This window comes from Oreochromis niloticus, linkage group LG3, assembly GCF_001858045.2.
Source record: "Oreochromis niloticus isolate F11D_XX linkage group LG3, O_niloticus_UMD_NMBU, whole genome shotgun sequence".
Classification (NCBI taxonomy): domain Eukaryota; kingdom Metazoa; phylum Chordata; class Actinopteri; order Cichliformes; family Cichlidae; genus Oreochromis; species Oreochromis niloticus.
This window is the reverse complement of record NC_031967.2, coordinates 61,505,017-61,530,533: the sequence shown is the minus strand read 5'-3', so window position 1 is coordinate 61,530,533 and position 25,517 is coordinate 61,505,017. Positions and strand designations below refer to the sequence as shown.

General features: G+C 45.3%; 2 protein-coding genes across 7 annotated transcripts in view; one reads left to right on the top strand and one right to left on the bottom strand.

The window, feature by feature from the left end:
• LOC100703578 (nuclear factor 7, ovary) overlaps positions 1-25,517 on the bottom strand; it is a 972,198-nt gene that overhangs the window by 225,240 nt on the left and 721,441 nt on the right. The window lies entirely within an intron of this gene.
• LOC100708849 (scavenger receptor cysteine-rich type 1 protein M130) overlaps positions 1-25,517 on the top strand; it is a 284,144-nt gene that overhangs the window by 130,479 nt on the left and 128,148 nt on the right. The gene's annotated exons all lie outside the window — the stretch shown is intronic.

Here is a 25,517-nt window from a genome sequence, read left to right as displayed (position 1 = left end):
CTCTGTGACGTCATCAGAGAGACGGCCTTCACTTTGATAGATCTGACGTCATGTCTGCACTGCGATGATGAAAGCTGATAAACACATTGTTATTGATCCATGAAATCACCTCTGTCCTCTCAAGTGTAGCTGTTTACAGAGCTAAAGAAGTCCTTCATCATCAAAACAGACAAACATGTATTTTCTGTATTAAGTGACGTCATCCTCACTCTAACCTCTTACATACATCCTGTTCAGTTTTCCTGCTGTAAGAAATAAACTGTGTGGAAATATAAATGCAGGGAAACATCCATTAATCACAGGTGAGCCGTTTGTTTCTGACTCACATTAAATGAGGCTTCAGGTGTAAATACCTCAGAAGTGTTTCTGAGTTCAGTAGAACCAGACCCAGTCAACCATCATGGCATCCACAGCACTACACAATGCAACAGAAAGGCCTTCATCATCTGCTGAACCACCTCTGAACCACGACGCTCTCCCTGCATCTAAAAGCTGTTAGTCAGGATGAGATGCTGCTGTGATCGCTCACAGTTTACCTGTGAGATCTTTGTAAATATTGTCTTTGTTTGTGAAGGAAACACCTTTAGTCTGTTTTTATTTGGAGTGCAGATCTGGGCGTCCATCACTTTAACCTGCACACGTTTAGTTATTGAGTGTAGTTGATGTTTGGCAGCATTTTATAAGTGACAGTTCATGAACGGTGCAGGAACAGAGGACGCCTGACCATCCTACCTGTGTCAGTAAGAAAACTTTCATCACAACTTCACAACTTAACACAACTGAAACCTGAATTCTGTGTTGCATAGTTTACTAACAGTGTGTGCTAACACTGAAGTTAGCAGTTTGTTTCCTAAGAGCTGCTGGGACAAACCACAGTGAGCGGCTACAGAGTTTTAGTTAAGGTGGTTCTAATATGTGACCTGTTGAATTATTTACAGGGATTTATTTTTCATTTAAAGCATCATTTGTGAAGTTTTTATGAAGTTTAGTTCTTTTATGTTCTTTGTGTAACGTTTAGATTTTCTTCTCTTGTGTTTTAACTCTTCAGGTTTCCTGTAACAGAGATGTAAACCACCGTTTTCTGATGGTGCTGCACTGTGACATAAACACTGCCACTTTATTAGGTACACCTTGCTAACTGCAGGTTATAACCCCTGCTGGAAACATCCCCACAGATTTTGATCCTTATTGCCATGACAGCACCACACAGCTGCTCCAGATGCTGCAGGATGCTGGTCAGGGCTCTAAAAGTCAAACTTTACTGAAAGTAATAAACCTGAGAGGAAATAAACTTTGGACTTTAGTAAGCTGAGCTCTGAAGCTGTGATGGAGCTCAGTCGGTGTGAAGGCGGCTGCTGTGTAACAAATGTTTGTCTGAGGTGCTGCGACTGATCCTGGTCATGTTTATTTAAAGAAGTCGGTGATGAAGCAGGCTGTGCAGTCCCAGCTCTTCATCAGTTAACAGTCCTCCAGAGCTGCTGCAGGGAGCTGACTGTCCTCCAGGTGGCACTAAGTGAAAACAGTCCAAAGAAATAAACTTGGACTGTTTTTTGAAGCCGAAATAAAATGAAATAAACTTTATAGATACATTTAAAACCAGCTACTCTGTGACTCTAGACACTCACACTGTACACTGACAGAGCTGACGCCAAAACTTTCATCTATCATAACTTTCATCCACAAACATCCCCTGACATTAAACCCAAATATGTCAGAGTCTGCAGTGTGATCATTTATTGTGGTCTGGAAAAGCTGCAGTGGCTCGAGCCAAAGGTTTATTTATTTATTTATTTTTGATGTGTTTTCTTTGCTTAAACTTTGCTAAAACATTCTTGTTAAGACGTATTGAGAATCTAATTGACTCCATTACATAAATCTCATTCACAATGTCCCTCCAATCTTATATGGTTGGTGGCGCGGGAAGGAGCCAGCATTTTGTAACTGCTTTTTCGGTAGCTGCCACAAGGATCCTAAAGAGATATTCATTTATCATGCCCTGCAGATGATCAAGATCAAGATCAGTTACGAATATAGTAGAGAATTGTAAAGGTATATTATATGCCTTAAATATGGTGATTAAGGCTTTTTGGACCTCTTGCCAAAAGGGCTTATCTTGGAACAATCCCAGAATACGTGCCAGTGCCCCACCTCCTGCACCCCACACCTTCTCCAACAACCGAGGGTACCCGTGTGCCAATGTGTCATCTGGTTTGGTGTTATAAAAAAAAAACGCATCAGACATTTCTAACTGAAATCCCGTGACACAGAGTTCATACATTTCCATATCGATTTACATGGCATCAGCCATTCTTTGTTTGATTTTGAAATGTCAACTTTTTTTTCCCACCTTTCTTTAATATAAATAGTGGAATGGGGTCTCCTGGGCAATAGCGCCTTTTATAATTCACCAATCATACCCTTAAGTAAGGTGTTTTCGTAAGCTTTCCAAAAATTTATTATAACGGGATCATCTGGATCTGTTTTGGTGAGGATGTTTAGCTGGAGGTAGTTCCTCAGCTGGATGTATTTAAAATAGTCTAAATAATTAAGCTGAAAATCCATCTTCCAATGTTCAAAATCCTTAACCTTTTTGTTATGTATGAGAAAGTTGTCAAAACCTTTGAAACCCAATTTTTAAAAGTCCCATCTAAGAGGTTAGGTTTAAACCCAGGGTCAAATGCGCACAATCGAAGGATCTGAATTTTATTATCTAATTTTTATATAGTCCTTTTACTTCATCAATTCAACTCAATTTTATTTATATAGCGCCAAATCACAACCACAGTCGCCTCAAGGCGCTTTATCCCAGGTTTTTAACTGAGTTTAAGGCTACGTCCACACGTACCCGGGTATTTTTGAAAACGGAGATTTCTAAAAACGCCTGCCAGGGTGGAGACTTTCCAAAACTCCGTTTTTGCATTTACGTGTGGACGAGGAAAACGGAGAAAACGCAGCGTCAAAGGTGTGCGCCTGTTTTGACGTCACACTGTGCGCCACGTTATTGTTTCGGTTTAATAAATTTCTACAATACTGTTACTGTTAATTGTACTCTCTGCAGTGTTTAAATGCTTACATATACACACACAGTTACTGTCCCTCCACATATAGGACTCGGTTCTGCTTCTATGCCCCATCTTTGTTTACTATTTCCCACCGAGGCTTCTACACTTCTGATTGGCCAACATTTCTACACAGTTAGGAATATATCGCCACCTGTTGTTTTGGCATGTTCCTAGCAGCGTTTTCCTTCATTTCTGCGCTTACGTGTGGACGGGATTATTTTTTAAAACGAAAACGGAAAATCTCCGTTTTCAAAAATACCCGTGTACGTGTGGACGTAGCCTAAATCCAAGGGTTCTGAACCTTCTCAATATGGGTACCCAGGCTTGTGTGGGACACTAATGCTTGAATTACTGGATCTTCCATCATTGAGAGCGCAATATCCTTCCATCTTGCTTTAAAAATCTGAAGAGGAGCACAAATAAACAAGAGGCTTGACTTGTGCTGCATAAAAATAGTTTAAAATCTGCTAATGCCTTGCCTTCCTCCTCTTTTGGAAGTTGTAAAGTTTTATATTTAACCCTCGGTTTCCTACCTTGCCAAATAAATCTAGAAATGACTTTGTCAGTCGCTGATAATTCTGCCTGGGGGATTACCACTGGAAGTGCCTGGAACAAGTACAAATACTGCAGGACTATGTTCACTTTCACACAATCAATTCTATGGCCTAAACTGAGAAAGGAAATTGCATTCAATCGTCTTATATCTCCTTTAAGTTTAATAAATAAAGGGAGATAATTAACTTCCGCTAGACGGGAGGTATGGCAAATGGATGCCCGAGTATTTCACCGACTGCTGATCTGATGAGGGAATTTCCCACAAAATTGATTTCATGGATTGTAGTTAAAAGCTAGGAGTTGAGTCTTTTGCACATTGATTTTATAACCAGAATTATCCTCAAATTTTTCCAACATATCCATCAGTTGCAGGAATGTTTTATCAGGTTCAGAAACATATATCAAAACATTGTCTGCATATAATGCCATTTTGTGGTCCTCTCCATTTATGTGGATACCTTTAATGTTATCTGTCTGTCTTAGCCATTGTGTAAGCGGTTCTATATACAGAACGAAGAGGAGCGGTGAAAGGGGCCTTCCCTGTCACGAGCCACGGTTTATAGTAATAGATTGAGATAGATGCCTGTCAATTTTAATTCTAGAAAATGGTTTCTCATGCAAAGTTCGAATAACCTGAATAAAATCACCTTCATGTTTTTCTGTGTTTTATCTTCAGCTACTTTGACACAAAGGCATCTGCTGGGACGCTCACACCTTTGATAAAGTCTTGCGTGTTTCAGCTTCCTTTTTATAGATACAAAAATATGTAAATTTACTAATCTGAATTATAATATTTCTGACTGTAAAAAATTCCCAGATTCAAATCGAATTGAATCGAATCGAATCGAATCGTGGATCAAATCGATTCGGGACCTTGTGAATCGGAAACGAATCGATTCTAGAAATCAGTGACGATACCCAGCCCTATTTAAAATACAATATGAAGAAATGAAGAAAGTACAAAACTAAGATTACAACAATAACTATGGCAACAGTGCAAGGTGATGTAAAGGATTGGACAGCTCAGCTCAGCATGTTATTAACTTCACACATGAAGTGGTTCAGTCCAGTCAGTCTTCAGTTTTGCAGCCACCGTCTCCATCCTCCTTTTTTGACTGGTCGTCACGGTAACTCTGGACTTTCCTCCAACGAGTCCTGAAGTCTGTCAGTCCTTCTGACAGCATGAGGCCTGACAGCTGGACAAAATGTGCAGATGATGAAAAACATGAAGCATAGTTTGAACTTGTGTCAAGTTTGTGTGACTGAACTGCTGACCTGCTGTGAAACCTGCTGCTGGATCTCTGTGCTGTGCATGTCTGCTGATCCATTCAAAGTGAGCGTGGTGTTGGATTTCTCCTCTTTGCTTCTTATACTGGTCAGGTCTGTGTGGTATGTCCTGCAGTACGACTGAGCCGCTGACCAGGAGCGGCTCTCCATCACTAAGATGTAACTTGTATTTTTGGCTGTAAAAGATTCAAGAAAGGATGAATTTTGAAACACGTTATGAAGCTCATAAAATTGTAGGATAACTATGGCAACAAGTCATTTTTCCTACCATTGTAACACAGGAAAGGGTAAGAATCTCCACAGGGTCTATCATCCATCTGTGTTTGTCCCTGAAGAGCCACACAGTATTCATTTGCATTTACACAGTCTGGTTGGCCGTTAGCCCAGATCAAAAATTCATGTGTACTGCCAACATAAAAAAGTTTTCCTTCCATGGACCACTTCCAGCTGTAACGATCACTATAGAGCCCTATTCAAGCCCAAGTATCAATCTTTGGTGACATTGAGAGAAGCATTTGGTTGATGTTGCTGTTGTAGATGGTGACCAAGTCAGTGAAGTGTTCTCTGCAGTAACTCTGAGCTTCGGTCCAGTTCATTAGCTGATTCACAAAGTGGTATTCTCTGGAGTGGGGAGGAAGTGTGGAAAGTCCTCCTGAGAAAATTGAAAGTTTTTATTGTGGAAACTGGGCTGTTAGACGAATAACTGAAAAGGCAAATTCACAAAAATAAAAATTGCAACCATCTAGCCAATTACGTTGTTTTTGTACAATTCTAAGGTACCTATACTTTTCTTGAGTTTATTTTTACTTTTCTTCACAATTTTTTTAAACTAGTATCTGTACTTTTTACTCCTTGCATTTTCAAAAAATGTAGGGAGTAAATATCCTGAAGTTTGTAATTTCCATCACTGTGAGCCTTCGAATCTCAAACTTACTATGGTGTATCCATCAGTGGGGCTTATCACATACAAAGACATAAAAGAGACTAAAATTACTTTTTTTCTTACTCCGAGTACATTTCAGATCCTGTACTTCACACTTTTACATCAGTAAAGATGCTGAATTAGTACTTTTACCAGATAACAAAAATATGTGCTATTCTACATAAGTTAGGAATGTCTGTACTTTTGCTACCTTTGAGGCATGATTGTGATATTTTTCAAGGGTAATTGTTTACAAATAATATAGAACAATATACACAGCTGTCAGATGAAGATGCAGGATTTAGAAGTGTTGAGGTTTAAATTTATAATCGTAAATGCTTAGATGCTGATTATATTGCTTTATATAAGAAAGGCCCAACTCTGAGTACACTCTGTGCCAAAAGTGTTGATAGGAAACGATATGCTTTTGCAAACGCGTGGTAACTGCATACTTTTGCAGAGCATAGGACCAGAAAGTGAAACCAACTAGGCTGTTTGATCGAAACGTAAAGTGTGATGTGACGTAGAGAGAGAGTATATAAGTAACTAGGCTTCCGTTTGTGTTGCAGACCTGGGGTTGTGTGTGTTGTGTCCAGGTCTCCATATCCGGATATGTAAAATTAAAGATCATTGTTTGAGTTTGACCACTTTGAGCCCTGTGTCTTTCTTGGCCGTAAAGAATTGAAAGAACTGGGATTTAATAGAAAACATTGTTACATTCATCATCAGGTAAAATCTTATCAAAACTGCATTTATTGATAAAACTATATGTATTACATGCATATTTGAACGAGACCTAACACCAAAGCAGCAGCTGTAAATAATGAGTCTCTCACACACACAGAAAAAACTGTGACTCGTTTGAGACGGAGATTTAACCTCTTAAGCCCCAAGCCTAACTGATCTCCTGCCTTTTGCCCCCGTATCAGCAGTAGCAACAACAACAACAACAACAAACTTTATTTATATAGCACATTTAAAAACCAGTGGTGTACCAAAGTACTTGTAAGAGAGTAGGATGAAGTAACAGGGAAGGATGAGGGCTATGGCAAGGTACCAAAACATACTAGCAGGTTGAATGGCATTAAAACATCTTAATGCAAAAGAATTGCATATAAAAGCATAAAAGAAAACTAAGTGTAAAAGGATAAAACAGTCAAAAAATTACTAATGATTGAAAGTAATTAAGAATAAGCCGAAGATAAGAATAAGCATTAAGCTAACTAAAGAGCAAGCGTTAACTGGTAGAAAAGGCGAGGCTAAATAAGTGGGTTTTTAACCGCAATTTGAAGGAATGGATGGAATCAGACTCGTGTATAGCGATGGGGAGGTTATTCCATAAATCAGGTGCAGCCAAGGCAAACGCACGGTCACCTCTAGTCTTCAGCCAGGATCTCGGCAGTACCAAGAGTGACTGGGAAGATGATCTTAGTGCTCTAGTAGCGGTGTATAATCTAAGTAGCTTAATGAGGTAGCTTGGCGCTATATTGTTAATAATTCGGAAGGTAAGTAGCAGGATTCTGAATTGAATGCGATACTTAACGGGAAGCCAATGCAGATCAGCAAGGACAGGGGTAATAGAGACACGCCGCCCACTACCAGTAAGGAGACGAGCAGCCGCATTCTGAACAATTTGGAGTCTATGGAGGAGAGTAGAGTTAAGACCGAGGTAAAGTGAGTTGCAATAATCCAACCTAGATGTCACAAAGGCGTGGATAAGCTTTCCAATGTCCCTATGTGGAACATAATGTCTGGCCTTGCTAATAAGACGTAATTGATGGAAACAAGATTTAACAACAGAAGACACTTGTTTGTCGAACTTAAAAGAGCTGTCCAAAAATACACCCAGGTCACTAACAGTGTCGGTGAGGAAACTGTTAAAGGAACCGAGGGCGCCACGGAGTGGGCCATGGGGGACTCTACTGTCAAACACGATAATTTCAGTTTTCCTGTCGTTTAGAATAAGAGAGTTACCTGCGAGCCAATTTTTGACCTCACGCATGCACTCGCGAAAGCCGTACAAAGACATAGCGGAATTATCAGTTAGTTCGAAATACATCTGTATGTCGTCGGCATAACAATGATGTGCAATGTTATACTTCTCAAAGATTGCGCCTAAGGGGAGCATATACAGTGAGAAGAGCAGGGGGCCAAGGACAGATCCTTGAGGCACGCCGCAGGAGACAGGTGCAGCAGAGGAGAAATAAGGGCCAAAATTGATCGAGAAGGACCTATTAGAAAGGTATGACTTAAACCAATCTAGGGCGGCACCTCCAATGCCAACTGTGTGTTCAAGCCTCGCTAATAGGATGTTATGATCTACCATATCAAAGGCCGAGGATAGATCTAGTAGGACCAAGACTGAAGACCGTCCAGTCAGCAATCAGAAGGAGATCATTGAGGACTGAGCAAGGCCGTTTCAGTACTATAACAGGGTTTGTTAGCAGACTGAAATTTATCATAAATGGCATTCGCATCCAAATACGGCTGGAGTTGTGAAAGAACGATCCTCTCCAGTATTTTGGACAGGAATGGAAGCTTAGAGATCGGCCTATAGTTCCCAAGATCGTTATGATCAAGGTTCCTTTTTTTAAGAACAGGCTGGACAACGGCGTGTTTGAAGGCTAAAGGAACAGAGCCTGCAAGTAGGGATATATTCATTAGAGATAGGATGCTGGGTCCAATTACGCTGAAGCAATCCTTAACTATACAAGATGGAAGGATATCATAAGCAGGAGAGGTGTTGTTTGATTGGTCAATAAGTCGCTTGAGAGTATGGAGTGACACCGGCTCAAACTGTTGAAATGATGATGAACAACCAGGGGTGGGAATAAAACTGGGCACTGAAGGGAGCGAGGACTTAAGATGTAAAACTTTATGAATAAAATGAGTTAAAAAATTTTCACAGAGAGCAGGAGAGCACGCCAGTGGCATTTCAGGACAGGGGTTAACCAATGAATTGAAAACATTAAAGAGGGATCGGGGGTTGTGACCATAAGTAAGAATAATTTTAGAAAGGAATGCAGCTTTGGCCATTTTAGCAGCAAGTTGAAATTGCAACCGGCTGGCACGCAGGATATCATAAGAAACCTGGAGTCTATCTTTCTTCCATCTTCTCTCATCCCGGCGGCACACATGCCGCAAGGCATGTGTAGAATCATTTAGCCAGCATCGGGAAAAGGATCTAGGGTGCTTCATTTTAACAGGGGCAACAGTATTGAGGATGGAGGAGCATGTGGAAAAAAAAGGTGCTAGCAAAGTCATCAATCATGGAAGATAGGGAACAGTCATTAATGGAGGAGGCAAGTTTCGGAAAAGACATTGAAAAATTCTCCACAGTTCCAGAATTAATTATACATGTAGGGTGTAGGAGAGCAACAGGGTGAAGTTCAGAAATACATAAGTTAACATCAAAGATAACAGGAAAGTGATCAGAAATCCCAACATTGCTTATATCCTTAATGCTAATGTCTAAGCCATATGAAAAAACCAGATCGAGCGTATGGCCCCTAGTGTGGGTTGGTTGGTTAACCCACTGGGCAAGATTAAAAGAGTCCGTTAATGCAAGGAAATCTTTGGCTAACGGATCGTCATTACAGCAGATATGAATGTTAAAATCACCAACAATAAGCACACAATCATATTTAAAAATAACTGAACTAAGAAGGTCAGCAAATTTGTGAATAAAAGTCTTATTATATTTAGGTGGCCGGTAAACCACAACAAACAGAGAAGTTCGCGAGGCGGTCATCTCTAGAAGTTGAGCCTCATAGCTGAGGTAGGAAGGACAGGGTAGCTGTCAGACTTTGTATTTACATTTAGAGACCGAGGCTAAGCCACTGCCTCTACCAGTAAGCCTCGGAGAGCTAAAAAGGACACAGTCTGGGGGAAGAAGCTCAGAAAAGGGAAGCGACTCACCAGGGCAAATCCAGGTCTCCGTCAAAAAGAGAGCATCAAGGCTCGTGGCGGAGAAAAGGTCGTTTAACACAAAGGTCTTTTTACCAGCGACCTGACGTTGAAAAGAGCCATCCGTGTCCAGGGCGCAACATCTGCACGAGTAGCACGTCGCAGGGCACTGAGGTTGCTGTGGTTGACACCACGTCTGTACGAGGCGATCCAGGTCCGAGCAGGGAGGCATGCCACTGGAAGGGCTGGGTAAACTTGCTGTGAGACGGAGCAAATCCACCAGTGGCCAAGCAGTTTAGTGACGGGGCGATCACTGGAGACTGGATGGAAAGAGCGTAGCAAGTCCCCAGAGGCATATGGGTAAACCATAGCCCGTGCTTCAATGTAAGCTTTCATACACACACGGAAGCCACTCCTTTTACCGCGTCTCCTGATTGAACAGATTAAAAGGGGGTAGGCAGGGAAAGCTAGTGGGGGAGTCTGGTCGTAGTGGGGCGACATCTCCCAAAGTCCAGTGTCAAGTCAAGTCAAGTCAAGTTGGCTTTATTGTCACTTCAACCATATACACTTTGTACACAGTGAAGCGAAACAACGTTCCTCCAGGGCCAAGGTGCTACATGCAACATAAATTTACAACATAAATTAACAGAAAAACACTAAACTAGCTAACTAGAGACAGGACAGACTGACCTAACATGAATTACAACATAAATTAACAAAAACTAACTATCTAACTAGGTAGGTAGTGCAAAGGAAACAGTAAACATACTTGGTAGGTAGGTAGTGCAGGAACAGTAAACATAAAAATATTGTGCAAAAAGAGCATTTACAGATTGATGTGTAAGTCCAGTCTCAATGCTTTGAGGTAGTTGAGTTGAGCTGAGTGATAGTGAGTGTGTGTGTGTGTGTGTGTGTGTGTGTGTGTGTGTGTGTGTGTGTGTGTGTTTATCAGTCCAGTCCCTTTTTGTTGAGGAGACGGATGGCTTGTGGAAAGAAGCTGTTGCACAGTCTGGATGTCTGTGCCCGAATGCTTTGGTACCTTTTTCCAGATGGCAGGAGTGTGAAGACTGTGTGAGAGGGGTGTGTCCAATCAGCCACAATGCTGGTGGCTTTGCGAATGCAGCGTGTGGTGTAGATGTCCTTAATAGAGGGGAGAGAGACCCCGATGATCTTCTCTGCTGTTCCCACTATCCGCTGTAGGGTCTTGCGGTCCGATATGGCACAGTTCCCAAACCAGGCAGTGATACAGCCGCTCAGGATGCTCTCAATAGTTCCTCTATAGAAGGTGGTCAGGATCGGTGGTGGAAGCTGGGCCTTTCTCAGTCTTCTCAGAAAGAAGAGACGCTGTTGGGCTTTCTTGTGCAGGAAGCTGGTGTTGAGGGACCAGCCGAGGTCCTTCTCCAGGTGGACTCCCAGGAATTTGGTGCTGTCAACGATCTCCACAGAGGAGCCGTTGATGCTCAGCGGTGAATGGTCGCCTCGTGTCCTCCTAAAGTCAACAACCATCTCTTTTGTCTTGTCAACATTCAGAGACAGGTTGTTGTCTTTACACCAGTCCGTTAGCCTCTGCACTTCCTCTCTGTACGCTGACTCGTCGTTCTTGCTAATGAGACCCACCACGGTCGTGTCATCAGCGAACTTAATGATGTGATTTGAACTGTGTGTTGCTACACACTCATGAGTCAGCACTGTGAACAGCAGAGGACTGAGCACACAGCCTTTTGGGGCCCCAGTGCTCAGTGTGGTGGTGCTGGAGGTGCAGTTCCCGATCCGTACTGACTGAGGCCTTCCGGTCAGAAAGTCCAGGATCCAGTTGCAGAGGGAGGTGTTCAGGCCCAACAGGCTCAGCTTTCCGATCAGTTGTTGGGGGATGATCGTGTTGAATGCTGAGCTGAAATCTATGTACAGCATTCGAACGTGTGTGTCCTTCTTGTCCAAGTGTGTGAGGGCAAGATGGAGTGCAGTGGAGATGGCGTCGTCTGTTGAGCGGTTATGGCGGTATGCAAATTGCAGTGGGTCCAGTGAGGGTGGCAGCAGGGTCTTGATGTGTCTCATGACGAGCCGCTCGAAGCACTTCATGATGGTGGGTGTAAGTGCAACAGGACGGTAGTCATTGAGACAGGACACAGAAGACTTCTTGGGCATGGGGACGATGGTGGTGGCCTTGAAGCACGTGGGAACGACGGCACTGCTCAGAGAGATGTTGAAGATGTCGGTGAGAACATCTGCCAGCTGTTCAGCACATTCTCTGAGCACTCTGCCTGGGATGTTGTCTGGTCCAGCAGCTTTACGTGGGTTGACTCTGCGTAGAGTTTTCCTCACCTCAGCTGTAGTGAGACACAGCACCTGGTCGTTCGGAGGAGGGGTGGACTTCCTCGCCGCCACGTCGTTCTGCCTGTCGAACCGAGCGTAGAAGTTGTTCAGCGCATCTGGGAGGGAGCCGTCACCATCACAGGCAGGTGTTGTCGTCCTGTAGTTAGTGATGGCTTGTAAGCCCTGCCACATGCGCCGTGTGTCGCCGCTGTCCTTGAAGTGGTTGTGGATTCTCTGGGCGTGTGCACGCTTCGCCTCTCTGATGGCCCGAGAAAGTTCGGCCCTAGCTCTACTAAGCGCCACCTTATCTCCCGCTTTGAAGGCAGAGTCTCGGGTCCTCAGAAGTGCACGCACTTCCGCAGTAATCCACGGTTTCTGGTTGGGTCGTGAGATGATGGTCTTGGAGACAGTGACGTCATCGGTGCACTTGTTGATGTAGCTGGACACTGATGACGTATACTCCTCCAAGTCAGTGAAGTCGCCGTAAGTTGCAGCCTCTCTAAACATGTTCCAGTCAGTGCTCTCAAAACAGTCCTGAAGAGCAGAGATGGCTCCTGCTGGCCAGGTTTTCACCTGCTTCAGAACTGGTTTTGATCGCCTGACGAGTGGTCTGTATGCTGGAATTAGCATAACAGAGATGTGGTCTGAGTAGCCAAGGTGGGGGCGGGGCTCTGCCCGATATGCGGCGGGGATGTTTGTGTAAACAAGATCCAGCGTGTTTTCCCCTCTCGTTGCAAAGTCCACATACTGATGGAATCTAGGAAGCACTGACTTGAGATTTGCATGGTTGAAATCTCCAGCAACAATGAACAGTCCATCCGGGTGTGTGTTTTGCAGTTCACTGATGTTTGTATACAGTTCCCCTAGCGCTTCCTTAGCATTAGCGCTAGGTGGTATGTACACTCCGATAATGAAAACAGTGGTGAATTCCCGTGGTAAATAAAAAGGTCTGCATCTAACAGTCACAAACTCCACCAGCGATGAGCAATAGCTAGAAACTAGCACAGAGTTCTTGCACCATTTCGCGTTGATGTAAATACACAGGCCGCCACCGCGAGTCTTACCGCACAGAGCTGCGTTTCTGTCGGCACGAAACGAGGCCAGTCCATTCAGCTGAATAGCGGCGTCCGGTACTCTGTCGCTGAGCCATGTCTCCGTGAAAACAAAGACACAGCAGTCTCTAACCTCACGCTGTGTAGCCTGCTGGAGTCGGATGTAGTCCAGTTTATTATCCAGGGAGCAGACGATGTCCCCTCCTCCGGCCGCCGGCATCAGGCAACGACGAGGCTTCGAGGCCTGGTTCGCGGAGCAAGCCGAGTTCGCGTAGCGTTTCCCGCAGCCCTTCTTGGATGTCGTTAACCGGGTTATTTAGGTTGAAAAGTGTCTGGCTGTTGTATGTACGGACACCAGTTGCGACGATATCCATACATAGAGTAAAATAAAAACACGATACACACAAAACGTAAACAGTGTAGCACCATTTTTGGCTCCGGAGTGGCCGCTGCGTGCTACTGCTGCGCCGCCAAAAAAGAAAAGAATGTCGATCGAAGCGATGTGAATAGGAGAAAACGGAGGTCTAGGAGTGTTTGCCGGTCATATGTTAATAATGCACAGCCACCTGATGAGCATAATATGAAAAAAATAAAGAGTACTATGCCAAAATCCAGAAGCCGGGGTAGAGAGGGGGTGAGAGCGAGAGTAAAGTCGGCCAGCCATAGACACCGGCGCCATTTTGAAAATCACAGTAGTATCAGGGGGCGTTGGGGCTTAAGAGGTTAATGTTTTGTTTTAAAATAATTTTGCATCCTCATCTGTCACACCAAGCCTCCGGATGTCCTCCTCTACTACATCCATCAATCATGTCTGAGTTCTTCTTCTTTCCCCCCTTCCTGGCAACACCATCATCCTGTGTTAAATATATCCACTCTCCCTCCTCTGCACCATCTCAGCCTTCTGATCCTGGACCATTTTCTCTGTTTCTTGTCTGTGTGCTGGTTAATAATTCTTATCATTTCCCAGGCACAGGTGTGGCTGACCCAACATCCACTAACACACCTGACTCCACTTACATGCCAAATACAGTTTACATGACCTCAGACTGTCTCTGTATGTTTTGCTGGATTTTTGAGCAACAATGTGAGAGCTAAGCCTCCTGGTTAAAAAAGTAGTTTTCTTCTTCTATAAAGCTATAAATATATCTAGCCGGTACCTCTCAACCTCACGCACTGACTCAGGCTCCTTCCCCATCAGAGAGGTGACATTCCATGTCCCTATTGCCAGTCTTGGCAGCCGGGGATCAGTCCGCCAGGGCCTCCGCTCCTGGCCGCCGCCCAGCACACAATGCACCCGACCCCTATGGCGCCTCCTGCGGGTGGTGGGCCTGCGGGAGGATGGGCCCATGTCTCTTCTTCGGGCTGTGCCCAGCCGGGCCCCATGGACTAAGGCCTGGCCACCAGGTGCTCGCCCTCGGGCACCCTCCCCGGGCCTGGCTCCAGGGCGGGGCCCCGGTAACCCTATCCCGGGCAGGGTAAAATGTTCCCTCGATATTCTCTTCATAAGGGTCTTCTGAATCGCTCTTTGTCTGGTCCCTCACCCAGGACCAATTTGCCATGGGAGACCCTACCAGGGGGCAAAATCCCCCAGACAACATAGCCTCTGGGATCCCTGGGACACACAAACCCCTCCACCACGATAAGGTAGCGATTCACGGAGAGGAGCTGTGGGTAGTGACCGAAAGAACGAGATCACGGATACAAGCGGCAGAAATGAGCTTCCTCCGAAGGGTGGCTGGCCTCTCCCTTAGGTTCGGGCATCTGACAAGGATGCCTCCTGGGCGCCTCCTGGGTGAGGTGTTCCGGGCATGTCCCACCGGGAGGAGGCCCCGGGGCAGACCCAGGACACGCTGGAGAGATTATATCTCTCGGCTGGCCTGGGAACGCCTTGGTGTTCCCCCGGATAAGCTGGAGGAGGTGGCTGGGGAGAGGGAGGTCTGGGCTTCTCTGCTTAGGCTGCTGCCCCGCGACCCGGCCTCGGATAAAGCGGATGAAGATGGATGGATGGATGGATGGATGGAGAAAAAGAAGTAGAAGGAGAAAAAAAAGTTTGGGAATGACTGTGCTATAGCAGTCAAAACGTGAAAAACTATTTAGTTTGATATGTTATCATAGAAATGAATACAAGAAGTTTTTACTTAATCAAAATATAAATATGATAAAAAAGGAACTCACATTTAAAATAAATGCAGTTATTGTGATATGAAATAAATGCCTGTGCATGTAACCTGATGACACAAATGTCTGTCTCAATATATTTATAGTTATTATTAATGTTTAACATATTACAATTACTGACCTGAGAGGAGCAGGATGATCAATGAACAGGTTTTTTCCATTCTTGGCTTCTCTGTAATGGATATAGTCATCATGATTAATAGTGTATCATAATTATTGTCCCTAGTATAATAAGTTGTTTAGTTTATAGTTTAGTGCACACGTCTAAAATAATTATTTGCGATATTTATTAAACTCTATCATGTCTTTAAAAAAACGGACTGCCAAAACAGGATAGTGTCTATATTTTTAAATGTTTAAGTCAGATTAATAGAAAGGTTAATGTCGGGTGACTTATCTGACAGCCTCACTTGTCATCTGGCAACTGAAGCTGACTTTTAAGCAAAACTTTGTTTGATATCTTCATATATTTTACTGTCAAATGAGGACACATGAAAGGAGCGGATTCCAGTAGAATTTATGGTAACATACACTGAATAATAAAACATTTAATGAAAGGTATCTACGCAATTTGTTTGTTTATGTTCTAAGGTTGTGTAGAATACTGTATATGTCAGCTTTGATATCCTATGTGAGTGAGCCAGTGTTTAACTTTCTATGATATATTGACCTACAGTCAAAGTCATTTAGATAAAAACTATGATTTAAGAATTCCTGACAAAAACAAACAACATGAAATTTTGGAAGTGTAGTCAGAGCCAAAACCAAATATATTGGTATTTTTGGCTATGTGACCATACCTATGGAAACATACATTTTACAAATGAATTGCCAAGGAGTTAGAGAAACATAGGGAAGGTTACCAAATCATCTGCTTCTGTACCAGTGGCCAAAACCCTTACTTTTGACTTTCTCCATGTAAAGTTTGGCTATGATGGGTGACACTGGGGAGCCCATGGCACATCTATGTTTTTGTCTGTAGAAACTCTCCAATGAAGCTTCTTCAGTCTTAGAACCGAAGAAGCTTCTTGGATGAGAGCTGAAATGCCTTCAAGAAACTCAAAGAAGTCCAGACGCTTTTCTTTCCAAGCTCGTTAGAGATATAGTGAATGAACAAGTATAACAGATGATTTTCAAAATTGTAATTTCTATATATGACATGTTAGTAAGTATTTTTTTATTATTTCACATTTCTGAGATATTGACCAAGAATTGTATGCATTTCATTGATTTAAAGACTAAAAATAAACCAACATGTACTTACCACCATATGCAGTTCTGCGACTGCCACAACTGAATATGGTGGTATTTTTGTTCAAGTGAGCTGTTTCTATAAAAACATAAATCCTGTAAATGATGTGCCCGAGGGCTTAAATAAACATAAGCAAGGTTACACAAAGGGAATTCTACTTTTGCCTAATGATGGTTTAATTGATTATTTGATAATTTCTTCCTGTAAATGTCATGATCCTGAGTCCATGACTCAACGGTTTTGGGTTTGGTTTATTTATTGTTATTATTTGTGGGCTTTTTGGGATGGTTTGTGTTTTGGGATTGTGATACTGGGTTTCTGGGTTTGTGCTCCCTCTGTTGGTCCCTGGTGTGAGTGTTCCCCCTGTCTCGTCAGGTTAACCAGGTCCAGCTGTGTCTCCCACCTGTGTGTGATTTCCCAGTGTCCCTCTGTGTATTTACTGTGTGTGTTTGCCTTTGTTCCTTGTTGCGTCGCCTGTGTTCCTCCTCTGTGTCACCCTGCATGCTCTCCCTGCTGTCCTCCCTGCTGTCCTCCCTCCATGTTCAGGTTTGCTGCTCTTTGGTTTAGTTCTTCCCAGTTTAGTTCACCCGTGGTTCAGTTTTGCCATCTCCACTTTATGTTTGGTATTCTTAATAAATCACCCTCACATCTGAATAAGTACTGCATTTGAGTCCTCCTTTCCTCACCTCACACGGCCGCTGCCCCGAGCCGTGACAGTACGACGCAACCACAAGATGGACCCAGCAGCACTTAACCCGTCTAAGGAGCTACGGGAGAATCTAATCGATGCCACACAAGAGCTCATCGACCTGTGGCTGGAAAGCCAGGATTACAAGTCCCAGCACGCTATAGAGAGGCGGCTACAGCGTCTGGTGACCGGTCTCCCATGGCTTCTGGGCTCGCTATACCCGTGGGAGCAGGACTTTCTCCTTTTGGATTTAGGACTTCATCCTCCGTCAGCATTCACTTTCGAGCAGCCAGATGCAGTGAGTGAGCGGGACGCTTTGGCTCCCCCAGATTCCGGGACTTTGTTTTCTGGGGCTATCCAGAGCGGGAGGAGAGACAGTATGTACAGCCTACCTACCTTCGTGGTAACGGACCCCTCTCAAGTGGGTGTCTATACACCGTCAGCTAAACCTAAAGACCGTGTCTCTGCCGTTCCTTCCGAGCCTGGAGATGGAGCGTGTGAGCAGCTTCAAGTTCCTGGGAGTCCACATCTCCGAGGATCTCATCTGGACGACCAACTGCTCCAAGCTGGTCAAGAAGGCTCACCAGCGCCTCTTCTTCTTGAGGACTCTGAGGAAGAACCACCTGTCCTCAGACATCCTGGTGAACTTCTACCGCTGCACCATCGAGAGCATCCTGACCAACTGTATAACAGTCTGGTACGGGAACTGCTCCGCCTCGGACCGGAAGGCGTTGCAGAGGGTCGTGAAAACTGCCCAGCGCATCGCCGGAGCACCACTTCCTGCCATAAAGGACATCTACAGGAAGCGGTGTCTGAAAAGGGCTGGGAAAATCATCAGAGACCCCAGTCACCCATCACATGGACTCTTCACCCTCCTGCCCTCTGGGAGGCGCAACAGGAGCCTCCGGACTAAGACCACCAGGTACCGGAACAGCTTCTTCCCCACAGCTGTCAGACTCCTGAACTCTGCCTCCTGACATCTGACCCACGTTAAACTCATGGACTGAACATACACACACCCACAACCACTAGCACTTTATCACTATCACAATTATCCTAACTGCACAACTGTATAGTTCTGTGTGAATATCATTCTGTACATATGATAATTTTTCAATCCTACAACTGTTTATAACTTGCATAGTTCACATTTCTGTATAACTGTATATCTCAGATTTCTGTATAGTTTTTATTTCATATTTATATCCTGTTCATAGCCTGTACATAGCTTGTACTCACTACAGCCTGTACATACTTATAGTTATAGAATATTCATAACATACTTCACACCGTGTACATTATAACATACCATAATAGACCCATTTCTGTAATATACTTACACATCTATATTATTGCTAATATATATTGTAATATATCTATATCGCGGCTAAAGCACTTCTGGATGGATGCAAACTGCATTTCGTTGCCCTGTACCTGTGACATGTGCAATGACAATAAAGTTGAATTCTATTCTATTCTATTCTATTCTATTATTGCCACCCTCCAGCTCAGTTTTGTGTTCAGCCGTTAGCAGCACAGCCATTAGCTTCCCCAAGAGCACCATTTTCTGTTCAGCCACCATTTCAGTCAGCCACTCAGCTACCATCACCACTAGCGTCACTGCAATCCATGTTTCTGTCCATGACTCAGTCAGTAGCTCAGTTAATGGCTGAGTCACAATCTTCACTCGCTTCTCTACAGGAAGCTATGCCCATACACCCCTTAAAGGACTGTTTTTCCACCGCTGTTTCTGAGCAGGGAGACAAACTGTTTCAAAATGGACCTGTTCCTCTAAAGCTGACAACATTAGAGACTGTTACTCGCTCCAGGGCTTCCCCAGAGGCTGGGTTACAACCCTCAGCTAACTCTGGACCCCTGGAGGCCAAGTTGCCAGCTGTGGACTGCACCCGGCTGTCACTGCCTGAGCAGGGTCAGGGCTCTGTGCAGCTACAGCCCTTCTCACGTGTACCAGAGGCCCACGAGCCTTCTGGTTTTGTTTTGTGTGTGCCAGGGGCTTCCATGCCTACTGGTTTTGAGCCTGTTTTCGCTGGGGGGACCGAGGAGCCCGTCCAGCCTTCACTGTCATCAGCAGCTTCAACTGAGCGGTCTCAGGGACCGCTTCAGCCTGCTGCTTTCGCTGGGGGGACCGAGGAGCCCATCCAGCTACCACCACCGCCTGCAGCTGCATCAGCTCCATCACCAGCTGCATCAGCTCCATCACCGTCTGCACCAGTGGCTGCATCACCAGCTGCACCACCTGCAGCAGCAGCTCCATCACCGCCTGCACCAGCAGCTGCAGCAGCTCCATCACCGCCTGCACCAGCAGCTGCAGCAGCTCCATCACCACCTGCAGCAGCAGCTGCAGCAGCAGCTCCATCACCGCCAGCTGCAGCGTCAGCATCAGCTTCATCACCGCCTGTAGCAGCAGCAGCTTCATCACCGCCTGTAGCAGCAGCAGCTTCATCACTGCCTGTGGCAGTAGCAGCTGCAGCAGCTCCATTGCCACCAGCAGCAGCAGCTGCAGCAGCTCCACCACCTCAGGCTTTCACGCCACCGCCTGCAGCGCATTCGTCTCCGGCTTTCACGCCACCGCCTGCAGCGCATTCGTCTCCGGCTTTCACGCCTCCGCCTGCAGTGCCTTCGTCTCCGGCTTTCACGCCTCCGCCTGCAGTGCCTTCGTCTCCGGCTTTCACGCCGCCGCCTGCAGCGCCTTCGTCTCAGGCTTTCACGCCACCGCCTGCAGTGCTACCGTCTCAGGCTTCCACGCCAGCTGCAGCCTCATCATCCTCGCCCACTGCAGCCTCTTCATCCTCGCCAGCTGCAACCTCATCATTCTCGCCAGCTGCAGCCTCATCAGTTTGGCCAGCTGCAGCCTCATCAGTTTGGCCAGCTGCAGCCTCTTCATCCTCGCCATCTGCAGCCTCATCATCCTCGCCAGCTGCAGCCTCTTCATCTTCGCCAGCTGCAGCCTCTTCATCTTCGCCAGCTGCAGCCTCTTCATCTTCGCCAGCTGCAGCCTCTTCATCTTCGCCAGCTGCAGCCTCTTCATCGTCGCCAGCTGCAGCCTCTTCATCCTTGCCAGCTGCAGCTTTTGCTTCTGCCTCCGTGCCTTCGCCTTCAGTGACGCCTGGTCCAGCCTCCGGGTCTTCATCCTCGTCTGGTCCAGCCTCCGGGTCTGCATCCTCGTCTGGTCCAGCCTTCGTGTCTGCATCCTCGTCTGGTCCAGCCTTCGTGTCTGCATCCTCGTCTGGTCCAGCCTTCGTGTCTGCATTCTCGTCTGGCCCAGCCACCTCATCGGCTTCAGCGTCGCCCGCAGCGTCAGCACCAGCCTCATCCTCGCCCGCGGTGTCAGCACCAGCCTCATCACCTGCGGCGGCTTTGCCTGGCCCGGCCTCCGCATCAGCTTCAGCCTCGCCTGGCCAGGCCTCCGCATCAGGTCCAGCCTCGCCTGGCCCGGCCTCCGTATCAGCTCCAGCCCCACCTGGTTCGGCTTCAGCAGCAGCTTCTGCCTCATCCTTCTCCTCATTCTTGCCTGGTTCTGCTGCTGGCACGCCGCCATCCGGTCCACGTCTGGCACCTCATCTTCACTGGCCATTTTTTAGGCCGCAGGCTGGTCGTCGTCGCCGACGTGGACGCCCTCCGGACTTCTGTGGCCGCCACCGCCTTCCGCATGGCCGGCCTCCGGATTTCTGTGGCCGCCACCGCCTTCTTCGTGGACGGCCTCCTGAACTGTTTACGCGCCGCCACGGCCTTCTTCATGGCCGGCCTCCTGAACTGTCCCGTCCTGGCCTTCGGTGCTATCGGGGCCCAGGCCGGCCACCTGAACTATATTTCGGACTCTGCTCCCTTGTGAGTTTTTGTGAATGTTTTGTTTGGGACCCTTGGGCCTCCGTTTTGGTCCTGGTCCGGTCCCTCCGTCCCCTACCGCCCACCCGGGTCTGGTGGTGTGTTTCTGTGGCTGTCGGGAGCCAGCCCTTGAGGGGGGGGTACTGTCATGATCCTGAGTCCATGACTCAGCGGTTTTGGGTTTGGTTTATTTATTGTTATTATTTGTGGGCTTTTTGGGATGGTTTGTGTTTTGGGATTGTGATACTGGGTTTCTGGGTTTGTGCTCCCTCTGTTGGTCCCTGGTGTGAGTGTTCCCCCTGTCTCGTCAGGTTAACCAGGTCCAGCTGTGTCTCCCACCTGTGTGTGATTTCCCAGTGTCCCTCTGTGTATTTATTGTGTGTGTTTGCCTTTGTTCCTTGTTGCGTCGCCTGTGTTCCTCCTCTGTGTCACCCTGCATGCTCTCCCTGCTGTCCTCACTGCTGTCCTCCCTCCATGTTCAGGTTTGCTGCTCTTTGGTTTAGTTCTTCCCAGTTTAGTTCACCCGTGGTTCAGTTTTGCCATCTCCACTTTATGTTTGGTATTCTTAATAAATCACCCTCACATCTGAATAAGTACTGCATTTGAGTCCTCCTTTCCTCACCTCACACGGCCGCTGCCCCGAGCCGTGACAGTAAATGCCTTGAACGTGTTCAGATCAGACCGTTGGTTTCTTAAGATCCTTGACCATGAAGAAAGTAAATAAATAAATAAATAAATAAAAGTAACAAATGTAAAATTGTTCCAAACCAACAATAAGAAACTTGTTTCAACAATCAAAGCTCCTCTGGAAATGAGCTGAACATAAACTGAAGGTAAATCAGAAACCAAACGAGAATAGCTCCTGGCCCTGATGATAACATACAGTGGCTTGCAAAAGTATTCGGCCCCCTTGAACTTTTCCACATTTTGTCACATTACAGCCACAAACATGAATCAATTTTATTGGAATTCCACGTGAAAGACCAATACAAAGTGGTGTACACGTGAGAAGTGGAACGAAAATCATACATGATTCCAAACATTTTTTACAAATAAATAACTGAAAAGTGGGGTGTGCGTAATTATTCAGCCCCCTGAGTCAATACTTTGTAGAACCACCTTTTGCTGCAATTACAGCTCCCAGTCTTTTAGGGTATGTGTCTACCAGCTTTGCACATCTACAGACTGAAATCCTTGCCCATTCTTCTTTGCAAAACAGCTCCAGCTCAGTCAGATTAGATGGACAGCGTTTGTGAACAGCAGTTTTCAGATCTTGCCACAGATTCTCGATTGGATTTAGATCTGGACTTCGACTGGGCCATTCTAACACATGGATATGTTTTGTTTTAAACCATTCCATTGTTGCCCTGGCTTTATGTTTAGGGTTGTTGTCCTGCTGGAAGGTGAACCTCCGCCCCAGTCTCAAGTCTTTTGCAGACTCCAAGAGATTTTCTTCCCAGATTGCCCTGTATTTGGCTCCATCCATCTTCCCATCAACTCTGACCAGCTTCCCTGTCCCTGCTGAAGAGAAGCACCCCCAGAGCATGATGCTGCCACCACCATATTTGACAGTGGGGATGGTGTGTTCAGAGTGATGTGCAGTGTTAGTTTTCCGCCACACATAGCGTTTTGCATTTTGGCCCAAAAGTTCCATTTTGGTCTCATCTGACCAGAGCACCTTCTTCCACATGTTTGCTGTGTCCCCCACATGGCTTGTGGCAAACTGCAAACGGGACTTCTTATGGTTTTCTGTTAACAATGGCTTTCTTCTTGCTACTCTTCCATAAAGGCCAACTTTGTGCAGTGCACAACTAATAGTTGTCCTATGGACAGATTCCCCCACCTGAGCTGTAGATCTCTGTAGCTCGTCCAGAGTCACCATGGGCCTCTTGGCTGCATTTCTGATCAGCACTCTCCTTGTTCGGCCTGTGAGTTTAGGTGGACGGCCTTGTCTTGGTAGGTTTACAGTTGTGCCATACTCCTTCCATTTCTGAATAATGGCTTGAACAGTGCTCCGTGGGATGTTCAAGGCTTGGGAAATCTTTTTGTAGCCTAAGCCTGCTTTAAATTTCTCAGTAACTTTATCCCTGACCTGTCTGGTGTCTAAATCCAATCGAGAATCTGTGGCAAGATCTGAAAACTGCTGTTCACAAACGCTGTCCATCTAATCTGACTGAGCTGGAGCTGTTTTGCAAAGAAGAATGGGCAAGGATTTCAGTCTCTAGATGTGCAAAGCTGGTAGACACATACCCTAAAAGACTGGCAGCTGTAATTGCAGCAAAAGGTGGTTCTACAAAGTATTGACTCAGGGGGCTGAATAATTACGCACACCCCGCTTTTCAGTTATTTATTTGTAAAAAATGTTTGGAATCATGTATGATTTTCGTTCCACTTCTCACGTGTACACCACTTTGTATTGGTCTTTTACGTGGAATTCCAATAAAATTGATTCATGTTTGTGGCTGTAATATGACAAAATGTGGAAAAGTTCAAGGGGGCCGAATACTTTTGCAAGCCACTGTACTTATAGATCACAAACAGCTGCCTGAGAGTCTTTACTGTTTCAGCATCTCATCAGTTATTCAGGGTCAAAGCAGGATATTCTCCTTGCAGCCCTCAGATCATCAGGGTGTCATTTATCAGAAGATTTGAATAAGTAATTGTTGTAAAATGCTTAAAAGTTTGCTTTTATTAGTATTTGATTGGGAATTTAAACACTGTATTTGCTGTACTTGTGTTTTTGTAATATTCATGAATTGATTGTAATAAACTGAGATTATTCTTTCTGAATGTTTTTACTCAGTTACTGTGAGATGAATTCTGATATAAAAAGTGTTTAATGGGGAATCTTAGTTATAGATCACAGTCAGAAAAAGAACCATGAATTCAGTGTCTTGTAGTGACTTTTACATAAGGACTTGGCCCCACCTCTGAGACCAAAAAACATCTGTAAATCTGTGTGATTATTACAGTAAACACAGCAGTCTATCCTCTGTATGTTTGACTTTATAAATTGATTTATTGTAAGCAAAACAAATGCTAACAGAGGGACACACTGATCACTGCAATTACATCTTCCTGTCTTTAACAGTCTCATTATCTTTATTTCCTTGTTTGGGGATTTCTCAAAAACTTGTGATGAATACAGGTTTTGACAGTCTGGAATAATAAGTAGATTTGTTTGGAGGTGCAGGTTTGTCTGGTTCACTGTTTCACAGAACAGCATTATCAAGATGTGCTGATGCCAAATTGTCTAGATGGTTTTGCTGTGGAGATGGTTTTAGATTATTTCAAAACCTCAGTGCGATTCCGGCACAAATGCTTCGAATGTTTCAGCTTTTCAGGAAGCCTCACTTTGCCCATCACTAGAAACAGGTGAGTACTTGGGGGAGTGTCCACTCCTGCAGCCAGCGAGGAGATAGTGGAAGCAGAGGAAAATAAAGGTTATAACACGAAAGGTAACACAAGCAAACTCGAGTTAGCCTGTTTATCGCACTATGTTGGCAATGTGTAGAATAAAACAATGATTAGAATTAAATGTGCTTGAGTTTGCTTAGATGATAGGGTCCAGCTGTAGATCAGAGGAATAGGAAATGATTTGTGAATGTGTGTGTGTGTTTTAGGTTAATTTAGCTATAAGCCTGGGTGTGTTTAATTGTAGGGAGAGAGGAATTGATTGGCAGTGGGGGTCTGCCTGTCATAAAAGGAAATAGGAAGCCACAGTTGGGGGGGTACAAGGAATGTATGGAAGAGATAGGAAAGAGAGAAGAGGTTCGTTACCCTTCCCCCTGAGGTGCAGAGGGTACGGCATACCCCCACACATCCCGTTTTATAGGGGTTTGAGTATCGGTGTCACACCGACACACAGAAACACATACTGCTACGTATATCCATATATGGTCAGTTAGGTAAGTTAGGAAAGATCTCGTCCAAACAGGTGTAGAAACACATGGTCGTTATGGGATACAGTCTGAATCTAATGTTTTTAATCTCTCTTGGCTGTTTGTCCTATAGCAACAACCACAGGATTATGCATTTGTATTGGTAGAGGTAAGAAGTCAGTTACTGCAATCTACTGACATCTAGGCAAAGCTGGACTGGCTGACTGATTTTTCGTTTGTATGGGCAGATGTTTTTTTTGTAAGATATAAACACTGAAAGGTGGTGGATTGTCCAGATGCTGGTGGATGTGTAAAAATAACTCCGTTGTTTGGTGGTGGCTATGGCAGAGTTGCCACAAGAGGCCAGCAGGTGGATGAGGGAAAGGGGGGCAGGAGGAGGAGAGACCTGAGGCAGCCGCTGGTCCGAGTGTCAGGTGAACTGAGGTTCAGGTAAGAAGTTATGACCTGCAGTCTATCTGGGTCAGATATAAACCAAGTTTAGGTGGAGTTTATTTTCGTTGTGCTGACTTTTTACAGTCAGTTACAATAACTCGTACTGCATACTAGCTAGCATG